Genomic DNA, 13,427 nt, shown 5'->3' with positions numbered 1-13,427 from the left:
TTATTGTTGTACAAAGTGATGTTCATTGCTAGTTTATACATCTGAACATTGTTACATTTTGAGCTGCTATCACAGCTCAAGTAAAACAAGTACTATCAGCATGTCTATATAAACAAACACATTCCTTGTGGCAGTTGCCAGTGTGAGATGCTCTTCCACTTGTTGAGGCTTGCATTATCTTCAGACTGTCTGACTTTCAACCACCCTACTGCTAAGTGATGCAAAAGGAATTACTCACCATCTCCCACATGGAGACAAATTCCCTTCCAGTCTCTATAAAACCCCCACTTTATGGCTGAGCATTAATGTACAGTGTGAAATATCCCTTTGGCCAGTTTAGATCAGCTGTCCTGGCTGTGCCCCTCAGCTTCTTGACCTCCCCCCAAGCTCCTTGCTGGCAAAGAGCTGTGAAACCATGAAGCCCTGCTCAGAATAACGCAGGCACTGGTGTTAGCAACTGTACTTAATCACTAGTTCAAAATGCATATGAGTCATGCAGAGTCCTACAAGTAAAGCTAGCTCCATTCCATCAAGAGCTACTGAACTAGTAAAAGCTCTTTGCTATTTCTGTCCACCATAGGCATGTACAATGATGATTTCTTCTTAATTAGCGGCCCTTTTCCCATTAACCATTTCTGAAAAGAATGAGATCATCCTCCCAGGCTTCTTCTCAATCCTTTTACAATTCATACTTTTTTCTTTTTTTTTTTTTTTTTTAAATATCCTTATATCTTTCTGAAAAATTCCTTTTCTTGCAAAATTCATTCTTAAATATACTGAATAAAATAATACTCCAACAACAAATCCACTGTAGGTTTTCTTTATTAATTGTGCATGCTACTTGTCTTTGTCTTTCTCACTAACATTAAGCACTTTATATTGTCTTCAGTTGACTACACCAAAACATTGAAATTTAAGTTTGATATAATACAACTTAAGCAGTATGACTGAGTGGTTCATATTATAATTTCATCTATTGTGCATTGCCTCACATCTGACAGTTATATATTTAATCTCCAACCCTTTCCTTCTTGCCTATATTTTCATACAAACTCATGCTATTCATTGAAAATGATGCATAAATGATGAAAACAGATGAAGCAACTTTATAATAAAATGTGAAAATATTTGCCCTGTTTAGGGCATATTTGTTAAATTAATTAGGGTTATCTGAAGTCTGCTTGAAGTCTGCTGTGGCAGATTAACAGTGCAGTGACCTTCTCTGAATTCTTGCGCTACTTCTTTTTTGTGGACCTGTACTTGTGTCCTTATAAGCTTGTATCAAAATAAGTCAGTTTTTGTACAGAGAATCATGCTTCCAAAAAAAATACTTACCTTCACTTTGGGAATACAGTAGTGTTATGCTGAACAGATGGAATAAAACGAAGGTGCAGAAATTTTGTTGTAGGTGTGGCTGATCTATTTATTTATTTATTTTTGAGTAGGCCTTCTCTGCTGGGTGTCTTACACTGGAGAAGCAGGGGCCTAGTTTTGGCTCTACCAGGCCAAATCATCATCTGGGCTGGGGGTCTGAAGGAGGACAGCACTGCCTCCCTATGAACTGGCTGGGAACTGGTCTAAAGTGTGGACATGGGTACTGGAATGTGGGAGACATCTTATACAGGTAGGGAAGTCCTCAGTGCATTTATTCACATTGATTCTGTATGTGAATCTTTGATAAACAATCCTTGTTTTACAGTTTCCAGAGTGTTACAATCCCAGGTTTTGTTAAGTTGAAGTATTAAGAATTTGCATTTCCCCATCTTTAAATGCCTTTATTCAGGATAATGTGTTACTGTAGCCATGCAGAACAGCAGAGTAAAGTATTTCAGGTTTATCTTTGAAAGTTCTTCCTTCTGAAAACTGTTTTATGCCTGTAAGCTGTGCTCTACCTACATAATAACCTATTAATGTTACTGCTAATTGGCTTTTTCCTGCAGTTCTTCTTGGAGTAGGCCCAAATCCACAGAAGTTTTAGTGGTTATGTATTGTATCACATTTCTACCAAGGTTTAAAGTCTTAACCCCAATTTTCCATAAGTTCTTAATTTGCCTGAAAAGAAATTTTGCTATTAATATTAATTTTCTGTTCCCTAAGAATTCAACTTTACATCTTCCTTTTTTTCATTTTTCTTTTTTTTACTTTTTTCCTGTGTTTGCTTGCTTTTGATAAATCATACAGTCTTCTCTTTCAGAAAAGGCCTGCACATACAAGCTGCGCATACAAGCTTACATTTCAGGATGAAACAAAAGCTAAAAGATATTGAAGCATATGTTTAAAGCAAACTCTGAATTTCTTCACTCAGCAGGTTCCTAGACAGTAATGTTCTCTTGTTGCTGGTCAGAGGTCGCATCATTTATATACTGGTTCCTTGCCACATGAGTTACAAGGTTTGCTGATACGCCCAGATGACTTAATATTCAAAAACCAAATTGGATATTCATAGGCTATATTGGAATAGCTCTGCCTTTGGTGCTTTTCATGGTCTAACTTTTTTACTATTATATATTTGATGCTCCATTATAGCATGATAGCTTTACTTTTTCTCCAGGGATTTATAGCATACTAACCTCAGGCACACATCAGAGAAGTTAATGACAGAGCCTGAATTTGATTTGTGTCTCCAGACTGTTTAGCAGATTAGAACTGCTTTTCTTCTCCTTCAGTAGCATAGAAAAGGTGATGTGCAGCTTTGACAGTTTGTATGAAGTGGGAGCATAAGCTTTCAGGACCGGAGATAGTAAGTGGGCAAAGTCCCTTAAATCTTCTTTCTCATGCGATATTCTGATCCCCGTCTTTCTGGGTGAATTCCCATCTGTGATGCTGCAGGCCATGTATCAAGCATTCATGTAGTGTAACAGGTACATTTTACTTCCAGCCTTCCACAGGTAGGAGGCATTCCTATTGCAAATTCATCTGTAGATATTGTAGTGGAATGCATTTCTTCTTTTATCATGCAGAGAAAAACATTTTTGTTATAAACCACATGAGCACCTAGAAATCTCTGGGGAGGGCTTGTTAGCTTGCCTGTTTGGAGTGTGCGCTCTGAACAGACAAAGGAGGAAGAATACTCTGTATACTTTATGCTGTATTTCAGTGCAATTGATGTGAAATTTATCAGAATCACAGAATCTTAAGTGTCGGAAGGGACGTCTGGACTACTCCAACTCCCCTGCTAGAAGCAGGTTCTCTACAGTGGTTTACACAGGAAAGCTTCCAGGTAGGTTTTGACTGTCTCAAATGAGATATGTCTATGAGGTCTTTCCTCATGTTCAGATGAAACTTTCCTGTGTTCCAGTTTGTGCCCATTGTTCATTGTTCTGTCATTGGGTACTGTTGAAAAGACCCTGGCTCCATCCACTTGACTCCTGCCCATTGTAAGCGTTTATAAGATTTCCTCCCCTTTCCAACCCCCAAGTCTTCCCTTCTCCCAAATTTGTCATTGGCATGTAAAAAAGTTAACTGCATAGTGATGTGACCATGTTTGTTGTTTCTATTTATTATTAATAAACCTGGTAGTCGACTAATTTGGCATTCTCAGAAGCCGTAGCAGCTCCTCATGAGTGGTCATTCTGATGACATCTGGTCATTGCTTCTGGAGGTGAAAAAAACACCACCTTTTGAGGTCACAGAGTGTTTTCAGAAATAGAAGAAATGGTTTGGTGCACAGTGTTGTATTGGGCCTTTTTCAGACTGCTTATGAACCAGACTGGAGTGCAATCCTGTTTAATTGATGGGACTGTTGCCTGTTAGCATTATTCACAAGCGGCACAGTCTTTCAGCAGGGAGCATTCAGAGCACACACTTTTGTGTGTACATAAAAATAAGTGGTTTCCTTCATATACTAGAAAATGGAGCAGCAATTTTGGCTATTATTTTGCAAATAAATTTGCTGGGAAGATGAATACGAACCAATTACAAGTATGCCATTCTTAAGTTGTTTCTTGTTTGAAGGCTTTGCCAGATCCGTAATTGCTCAGAAACTAATCAGTTATAAAAATTGTCTTTGTACAAATTTAACTGCTAAGCTGATTTCCTGATTATTGTCTTTTCATGTTTTCATAAAGCTTTCAGATTAACTAATTCAAAGATGAATGTAGTTTTACAAGCACTGTGGATGCATCCTCATAAACAATTGTTAATCATTACAATGATTGTATATCATCATAACGTATGACCTCAGTCATGTCTATTTTGTTGAAATACATTATTACATTACTCAATAATTAATGCTACTTTGCACTGTGTTTTAAGGAATTACTCTTTTTACTTCCTTGTTGTTTGTATAAGGCAAATAAAATACTTGACTTAAGGATGTGCCATAGTACCTTCCACCTAGCATTTTTGATTCTTAGAAGCAGATGGTAGAAAGTTATTGTTTGTCATTCATTAGCTGTGTGGAAAATGGGATTTGGAGCAAAATGCTCTCCCTGTATCAGTGTCAGTACCTATGGAGCGTTCTATGCAGTACATTGAACTGCTTGTTTTTGGGATAGAACACCTCTGCAGGGCTGTTTGTGCATTTTTCTCAGGTCTTGAATGAGTTCTGCATTCAACTCCAATTTGATCGTCAGGCTACAAACTGATTCTTTATCTTTGGCAGCATAACTGCAAACATCAGATAGTTTTGGATTTAAAAGGAATATTGAGAACTTGCATATATGGATGTATGTGCAGGTGTGCTTATTGCCTTTTGCTTTTGGTCTTGGTAGACAGGCTATTGGCAGGCTGTTTCTGACCGTATGACCTTGAGAAATCCTCTTAAGATATCTCCCCTCAACTACTTAAATTTTTAATAGAGATACTGATACCTATGTGCCTTACATTATGTATAAGTTGTATCTCTATTTTCAAAGTATTTTAAGGCTTCTGCATGAATGAGTTTAATTGGAAAGAAAAACAACTAGCCTCTTTATCTACTATCCTGATTGAAATCCTCTGGATTTCAGATAAAGCTGAAATATAATGGAATAATGCAGAAATGAAAGCACAGAGCAGATCCGCATTTTAAACCACAGTGTAAGATTCTTGTTGTGTTGCCGCATTTGTGTAAGCTTACAGGTTGCAGATGTATGTTGCATGTGTGCCTTTTGCTTATAGAATCAGTGGAGATTTCTGAAAACTTACAGTGGAAAGCATTTGCTGTTTGCAGAAAAACTTAATTTTTAAACTGCTTTATATGTTGACAATTCATTTGTTTACAGATAAATAAAAACCCAGTAACTGAGATGGATCTTATTTTGATATAAATTCCAGATGTCTCATTCAAAACAGTATATAGCTGTCAGTATTCTCAGTCTATTCAGTATAGCGAGCTCCCCTAAACAGAGCACTAACGTACAGTGCTACTGGGTGAATGCTGGTGTGGGGTACAAACCAATTGTTGCCATTTTTTGTTGCTGTCGTAGTGTCTGCTGCACTTCTGAAAGTAGACCTTGTTTTTCAGTGCTTGAAAAGTCCCGCAGGATACTAATGTAGGTCTACTATTTTAGAAAACACTTCTTTTTTTTTTCTTTTTTTTTTTTTTAAATTTAGAATAGAATATGTACTGAGCTTAATCTAGGGGGCATTTGCTGAATTAGGCCCTCAGTGTGTGCTGCAGTGACACAACCTGCGTAATACTTGGGTTCACTAAACAGTTTCACTACTCATGAATCTTAATTCTGAACAGTATTTTAATCTTTACAGCTTTGTAAAATTACTTGTGAGATTTGAGAATGTGCTTCAAGCCACAGTGGATCTGAATCATAGAGTGAAATGACAAAGATTTGTTCATGCTTCTTGACCCACATTGTTTTGCGTGCTTATCATAATAAAATAATTCCCATTATATCTCATGCATTATCTTATAACAGTGATGGAAGAAGAATGTGGTGAGGAAACCTCTCCAGAAAGCTGTAAATATTTTTAGTCTAAGCACTCTTGCTTATCTTTGCAACTGAAGATACTAGTCTGGAGGAGGCAGAGGGTTTGGAGAAGTGAAGGGGAATGAAAATGAATCATAGAATCATAGAATTACTCAGGTTGGAAAAGACTTTAAAGATCATCAAGTCCAACCACAGCCTAACCATACTACCCTAACAACCCTCTGCTAAACCACATCTTCAAGCACCACATCCAAATGGCTCTTAAACACATTCACTGACTGTGACTCAACCACGTTCCTGGAGAGCCTATTCCAGTATTTAACTACCCTTTCTGTTAAGAAGTGTTTCCTGATATCCAACCTAAGCTTACGTGGTGCAACTTGAGGCCATTTCCCCTCGTCCTTTCACTTGTAACCAGTGAGAAGAGTCTTGCCCTACTTTCACTGTAGGCACCTTTCAGATACTGGAAGGGAGTGATAAGGTCTCCCCTCAGCCTCCCCTTCCCCAGATTAAACAGCCCCAGCTCCCTCAGCCTCTCCTCGTAGGGCTGATTTTCCAGGCCCTTCACAAGCCTTGATGCCCTTCTCTGGACCTGCTCCAGTACCTCCATGTACTTTTTGTACTGGGTTGCCCAAGACTGAACACAGTACTCAAGGTGGGGCCTCACCAATGCCGAGTACAGGGGCAAGATGACTTCCCTGGTCCTGCTCACCACACCATTCCTTATACAAGCCAGGATGCCATTGACCTTGGCCACCTGGGCACACTGCTGGATCATATTCAGGTGACTGTCCATTAGTACATCAAGGTCCCTTTCCCCCAGGCAGCTTTCCAGCCACACCTCCCTGGTTGCCTGGGGTTGTTGTAACCAAAATGCAGGACTAAACACTTGACCCTATTGAAACTCATGCCATTAACCTTGGACCAACAATTGAGTCTATCCAGATCCCTCTGCAGTGTCTTTCTCCCCTCTGGCAGATCAACACTCTCTCCCAGCTTGGTGTTATCTGCGAACTTACTGGGGGTGCACTCAAACCCACATCAAGATAATCAATGAAGTTGTTAAACAGAAATGAGTAATTACAGAAACCCTGGAACTCATAAGCAGTGTGTTTTTTCCCCTTCTATCACTTCTTTTCCTGCAGCATGTGTTATTTCAGAAGTTGTGAGTGGAAACATGAGATAAGCATTCTTTCTCCCTGTTAGTTCTGTTTCGTTGTTCTCTTCCTTAACGTGGTTCTTTTGGCAGTTTGGCAATATGAATACTGATTTCACCACAGGTTGCTGTTTCATCTCAGACATTGCTGTACTGTATTTCTGCAATGTAAATTTAAATTAGAATTAGCTATTTGTCATATGGGTTCATTGTTCATGTCAAGATGTTCGCGTACCTAGGTCTCCAGACTACACATAATTACTGTTGTTTTATGGAATGTAACTTTCACCTGCATAATTTCATTTCTGGGGATGGGACTTCCATTATCAGTTCTGTCGTAGATTAACCAGGGCTGAAACTTTATTGAAGCATTTAAGAGACTCGTTCTTCAATCCATTTAGGAAGTTAAAAGATTTGTTATTATGTTCATAAATGGAAACTGAATCTTTAGAAAGCTAAGTGAGAGGATGTATGTGCAGTGCTAGTGGTAATGAGTGTCTGGAAGTGATGATGGCAGACAGTCTTCCAGGGCAACATCCCCTTGGACCTTCTCAGAATCCAGGTCTATGGGGGAATTTTTTTGGCATGTCTTGAGTTAGGCTTCTGGATATCCATGGTTCATCAGGACGTACTCCCTGTATGTCTGTGCTGTGGCCTCCTTGTCCTTTGCTAAGCATCTGCTTCTAGTTCCTGTGAAGAGCTGGTTGCAGAGCTTGATCAACCTTCATCTGGCTTTTAGTCAGGAGGTCATTTGAAACTTCTTGACACTATGCATTTTTGATGCTTTTTGCATAGAGACATCAGAGCCTAAACCCAGAAGTCTGGCATTGAAAATTCTCAAAGTCTTGTATGAATAATGGTATTCAAATAACTCAATAAGCCTTAGCATGGAAACATTACAGAAATAGCATTAAGAACATAGAAAGGAAAGCTTTTTAATTAATCAAAGTGCTTTCTGAATTGGCAGATAATTTTTCCCTGGAGACCTCTAAAATATGCATAAAATGCTAGTGTACACAGAATTAAATCTTATAGCAAATCAGCAAGTTTTCTCTTTACACTCAGTGCAGCACAAAACAGAGGTCCTGGAGGAGTCAGCTTGCTGCCAAAATAATTTTCCAACACTTTCTTCTTTTCTTCTGATTTGTTGGCTCACCAGCTTATGAGTATAATTTGTTGTATGTTTTTGTGCTGTGAAAAAAGAACAAAAGATTGGAAGCATTGTGACAGGGTTTCTCAAGGTGCAAGAACAATTCTCAATATTCCAGTATAGGTTAGAAATTTTGCTCTCTGGCTGAAAACGCATCTGCCTCCCTTAACTACTGTGATAAAAGCTTTCCACTGATGCATTACCCTCAGGAGTAACTAGGGAATCTGCTTGGGACCTGCATTTCTTGCTGGAGTCCCAGCTGTGCAGCTTACAGATTTATCATGTGCTCTGCGTGAGAAATGCCTCAAAACTGCTCTTCACATAAGGCAAGCTGAGCTGAATTGGGCCTCTAATCAAAAAAAGCAAAGGCTTATCCACCATATCTGCTGTAAGATAACCTATAAAAGATAAGGCATAAAGAAATACAGGTAAAGAACTGAAAAAGTGAAAATAAAGTCTGTATCTCCCTTGCCCTAATGACTGTTCTCTGGCAGAGCTTCAGGTCATGCAACATATGATGTTGCATATGTTGTATAACATCTGTGAAATAAAATGTTTATAACCCCGTGACCTTCCATACTCTGAAAAGATCAGTATCTCAGTAGTTTCAAGGCAACTTGTAATGCCAGGTGAAGGATTCAGAAAGCAAATGAGCAAATGGTACTCCACAGCATATGGCTTTCCTAGTCATTCCTCAACTAGTCATTCAGAAATGCAGTGGTATTGAACAGGCACCTATTCTGTTTGTTGTTTCTTTCTTAGGAGTACATTTATAAAGTTCTAAAAGGGTTAATGGGATATAATACAAATTAGTGATTTGAGTGACAATAATATTGTAACAGCATTTGTCCTGGGCTACTAACATTGTTGAGGAACCCAGGCAGAATGCCATACTGCAGGTTGAATCCACCTGCAGGATTATACTTTGTGCTGTGTAGACATTTCCTTGCAGATTAAGCTATCACATGGCTAGTTTAACATACGAGGAGCACAGGAGATTCAGACTACCACAAGAAAAAAGCAGGGTTAACATGCTGGCAGAGATCATAATACATACTGAATATATCTCATGCTCTGTTTTGACTGTCCTTTTACAAAAATGACTCTGGTTGCAAGCAGCCTTCTGTTCATTTAGTAGTTTATGCAACAATCCATGGTGCTTGAGTATCTGCACCTTTAAAGCATTATTAAATGTCTAAAAGCTGTTTACAAGTTAAGTCTCTCCATTCTGCCCACTTTCAACCTACAGGACAGCTAACTTGGAAACAATAAAATTGGTACATAATCAGATATTCCCTGCTGGTCTCACTTGAATGGGTTGGAGTAATTTTTTGGTTTGGTGGGTTATTTTGTCATATGTAAGGAGTCCATATATACAAGGCTATGTAATCAATGTCAAAATATGCTGATTTAGGATTACTGTCGCTTTTTTTTTTTTTAAACAGTTGTAATTATGTAAAAAATTATGAAAATATTTTGTTCATGAGGAATCTTTCAGGAATGGATCTCCAACCAAATGTTTTGCATTTGTCTGTGGACAGTATTCTTTGCATGTAATAAATGTTTATAAGAGCTTTATTAAATGTTTTTAGAAGGGATTTATTGCTGTAACAAACTGGTTCATGCTCATCAGCAGAGCTCTTTTTATTATCTGCTACGCTTAGGTGTGAATACATTATATGCAAACTGTAGCATTGATGGGTGGGAAATACTCGAATTTGTTTAAAAGAGTATTTATTGTGGAACTTTATGATAAGGTTGCATCCATGGGATTATTGGAGGAAAATTGTTTTTCAGTGATCATTGTTGAGATAGAAAACTGTGGGGAAGTTCAGAAAATATTTGCTGAGTGCTTTAAACTGAGCACAAAATCAAATGATAGTTCTGGAAGATGAATATGCTTGGCAGGAGTTAGGATGCTTTCATGTGATCAGCAGTCTTAGAGATAATGATCGGTATTACGCAGAAAGGTGTACAGCCTTTGAAAACAACAGGAAAAACAGTTTATTTCCCCTACCCGACCCCATAGAGTTGAGAAGAGGAAAAAGCGATACTTATTCTGTTTTCTTACCATGAAAGTTATGACATTTTGAAAGTAAATGAAAGTGAAATGAGTATCAGCATTTTTTCTGTGCACATTTTTATTTGTTTAGCAAATCTATGCATCTTTCTGGAAATGCCTATCTTTTCTGTTTTGAAGAGTTATTTTGCTGCTGTGATTTGTTCCAGAAGATGCATATGTAAGCAACGGGTCCTTTGGAAATATCTTGCTGAAAAAATAATTGGAATAATATATAGAATCAAAAAAGTGTGTCTTACCATTAACAGGCCATTCTATTTCCCTTTAGAAAATCTAAAGTATTAAATTCTAATATGTTATTAGGAGAACTCTGAGATAATCCACCTAAACTAAAGTTCTCCAAGACTACAGTCCATTTAAATTCATTTAGTATGAATTTATTGAAAGCAGGTGTAAACGCAAGAATTTGTAACTATTTTTTACCATCCTGTTTTTTAAGATAACTTCCAGACTAAAGAATTTTAAAGTATTAAAGTTAAATTTTATACTTCTGCTTCTTTCAAGGGATATTCTCTGTCTGGACGTTGTTACATTTGTTTCTACACTGCCTTCAGCGATGACACAGCTGTGTGTGTCATTGTGCGTATCCCATTCTGAATTGGAAACATACCTCCCTACTAATAATGCACCTACTATGAGTTACATCCTTAATGATGAGATGTTTGCTTTTCAGAAAACTAGAAGACTAGAAAATAATAGAAAGCTTGCAACAGGAAGTTTGTGGGCTGGATTGTCCTCATTGTTGCTTGATTGAAAATGGTGCTCTTTACTGATGAAATCATCTGCATGACCCTCCACAAAATTAACATCCCTTTGATTGAAGATTTATGTCTATGTCAACCATGCAATTCAAAACAGTTTAAACTTTTTTTGTTGCAGGTCTTGAGCATACCATTAAGAATTAATGTCTTGCTGTTCATATTTTTTCTGAAGATAAGTGTGAACAATCATTGAGATTCAGCAGATCCAATCCTGTAAGTCCCAACAATTTATTAAAATTAAGAGCAAGCTATTCAAATGTACCTTGGTGGTTTAAAAAAACCCAAAAACCTGCTAGAATCAGAAGTATAATCAGATACATAATGCTGCGATGTAAATTTCTCCATTTTTGCTGCTTATAAGTACACTGACTAAACATCGTTATTAAAGAAATGCACAACGTATCCATTGTATTTGGCCATCAACAAAGTTTGATTCACTGTAACAGTTAAAGAGGAAACTTTTGTACCACGTGTTTGTATCATAAAATGTTCTCCTATAATTACTGTATTATGAAAGGCAGATATTTATTTTGTTACAGTCAAACAAGCGTTCATAGCGATGTCGCTTTTTGATCCTTCGATATCGGCTCTTCCTATCATTGTGAAGCAGAATTCACCAAGCGTTGGATTGTTCACCCACTAATAGGGAACGTGAGCTGGGTTTAGACCGTCATGAGACAGGTTAGTTTTACCCTACTCATAATGTGTCGTTGTGCTAGTAATAGTGTATATATACTAGCACATCTGAAATTATCAGGGTAACATAGTCAGTCAAAAAATGCCTTCAAGTTATTTTGCCTTCAAGTCTGTTTCCAGGATCCATAATGTATACTTTTATTCTCAGTAAATTCAAATTCAAAGTGAATCTTTGTCATTCATTTAATAATCTATAAGTTAATTGAGTATTAGATGATTAAGTAATACATTTATTTGTTTGTTTGTTTGTTTGTTTGTTTATTTTATGGTGGCAAAGCTGAGAAAGTTAGGAGGATTGGAGTCCCGGTGTACAATCACTACATAAACTCATTAAAACTATTCAGCCCTTACACTAGAATCCTTAGTCCTTTGCTGTTTTATGCATATGCTTAATATTAGATTAACCTTATCCTTTGCCCAGATTTGGTTTTCACCAGGACCTTAGAAATGCTTGTGTCTGCAGTTTTAGACATTTGTTTGGAATGAGAGGTCACCAGCTCTTTTGCAGATACGAGAGCAGTCTGAAAGCTCATGCTTCTACATGAATACCGAGCCATATTCTCTTGCCTATCTATCACTTCATTCCTCAGAGCAAAGAAAGAGAACCCTGCAGCATAACAGTTCGCTTCTGCTGAATACTGATAAGAGGAAATATTCTTTACCCTTTTAAGGACTTACAGCTATAATGAGCCTTATGAAAGCCATAATAGAAACCATTGTCTCAATCTGACTTAAAGCAAAATAATTTAATGTTGCATACTGAGTACATGTGATTGTAATGAGGAATTCTGCTTATGTAAAGATATGTGTATATGAGTATTCACTTTTCCTAACCTGTTTTTGAGTGTCTGAATTTAGAAATGATGATAACGATTTCTTTATTTTTATTTACTTGCTGCCAGTAGATAAAATAGCACGGAGAGGATGTTAAGATTGCATAAATTAGAGCACATAAGCTCATGAGGCAATAGATGGAAGTTACTATGGAAACTTCTATTCAAAGTATTTGTTACTGTTATTATTCCATGCTTATTCTTGCATTAAGCAATGAGCAATAAAACAATTGTTTGAAACATTATGTAACAAATCTAGAAATGTCTTCAAAACTGGAAATTTATTAAATACTAATAATAGCAATATGTAATTACAATAAATAAAACATCAGCATCACTTCTGTTACAGACTATTGGCCAAAAAATTTACTCCAGATCTGTGATCAGTCATTTATTATTTTGGTTACAAAGATAGGACAACACAAGCTTAGCTCAGATGAAAATATCAATGAAGATGAATACTGAATGTCAAGAAAGTATTGATTGCAAATTTTCTTTTGTGTGGTTAAGATTATAAGAATATTAAATGCTTCATGAAAGACAAGAATTATTATTTTTAAGAAATCATACAATGGCTTGGGTTGGAAGGGACCTCAAAACCCCCCCTGTACTGGGCAAGGTTGCCAACCACTCAGACTGCCAAGGAACTCATCCAGCCTGGACTTGAATGTCTCCAGGGATGGGGGCATCCACAGCCTCTCTGGGCAGCCCCTTCCAGTGCCTCACTACCTTCAGAGTGAAAGCACTGGATATAGTACTTCCAATGGGGCCTCACAAAGGAAGAGTAGAGTGGGACAGTCACCTTACTCACCCTGCTGGCCACTCCTCTTGATGCCAACCAGGATATCGTTGGTGTTCCAAACTGCAAGGGCACACTGCTGGCT

The sequence above is a fragment of the Coturnix japonica genome, chromosome 4 (assembly GCF_054131305.1).
Source record: "Coturnix japonica strain WE chromosome 4, WE-NBRP24, whole genome shotgun sequence".
NCBI classification, from domain to species: domain Eukaryota; kingdom Metazoa; phylum Chordata; class Aves; order Galliformes; family Phasianidae; genus Coturnix; species Coturnix japonica.
Note: the sequence above shows the minus strand (reverse complement) of the source record.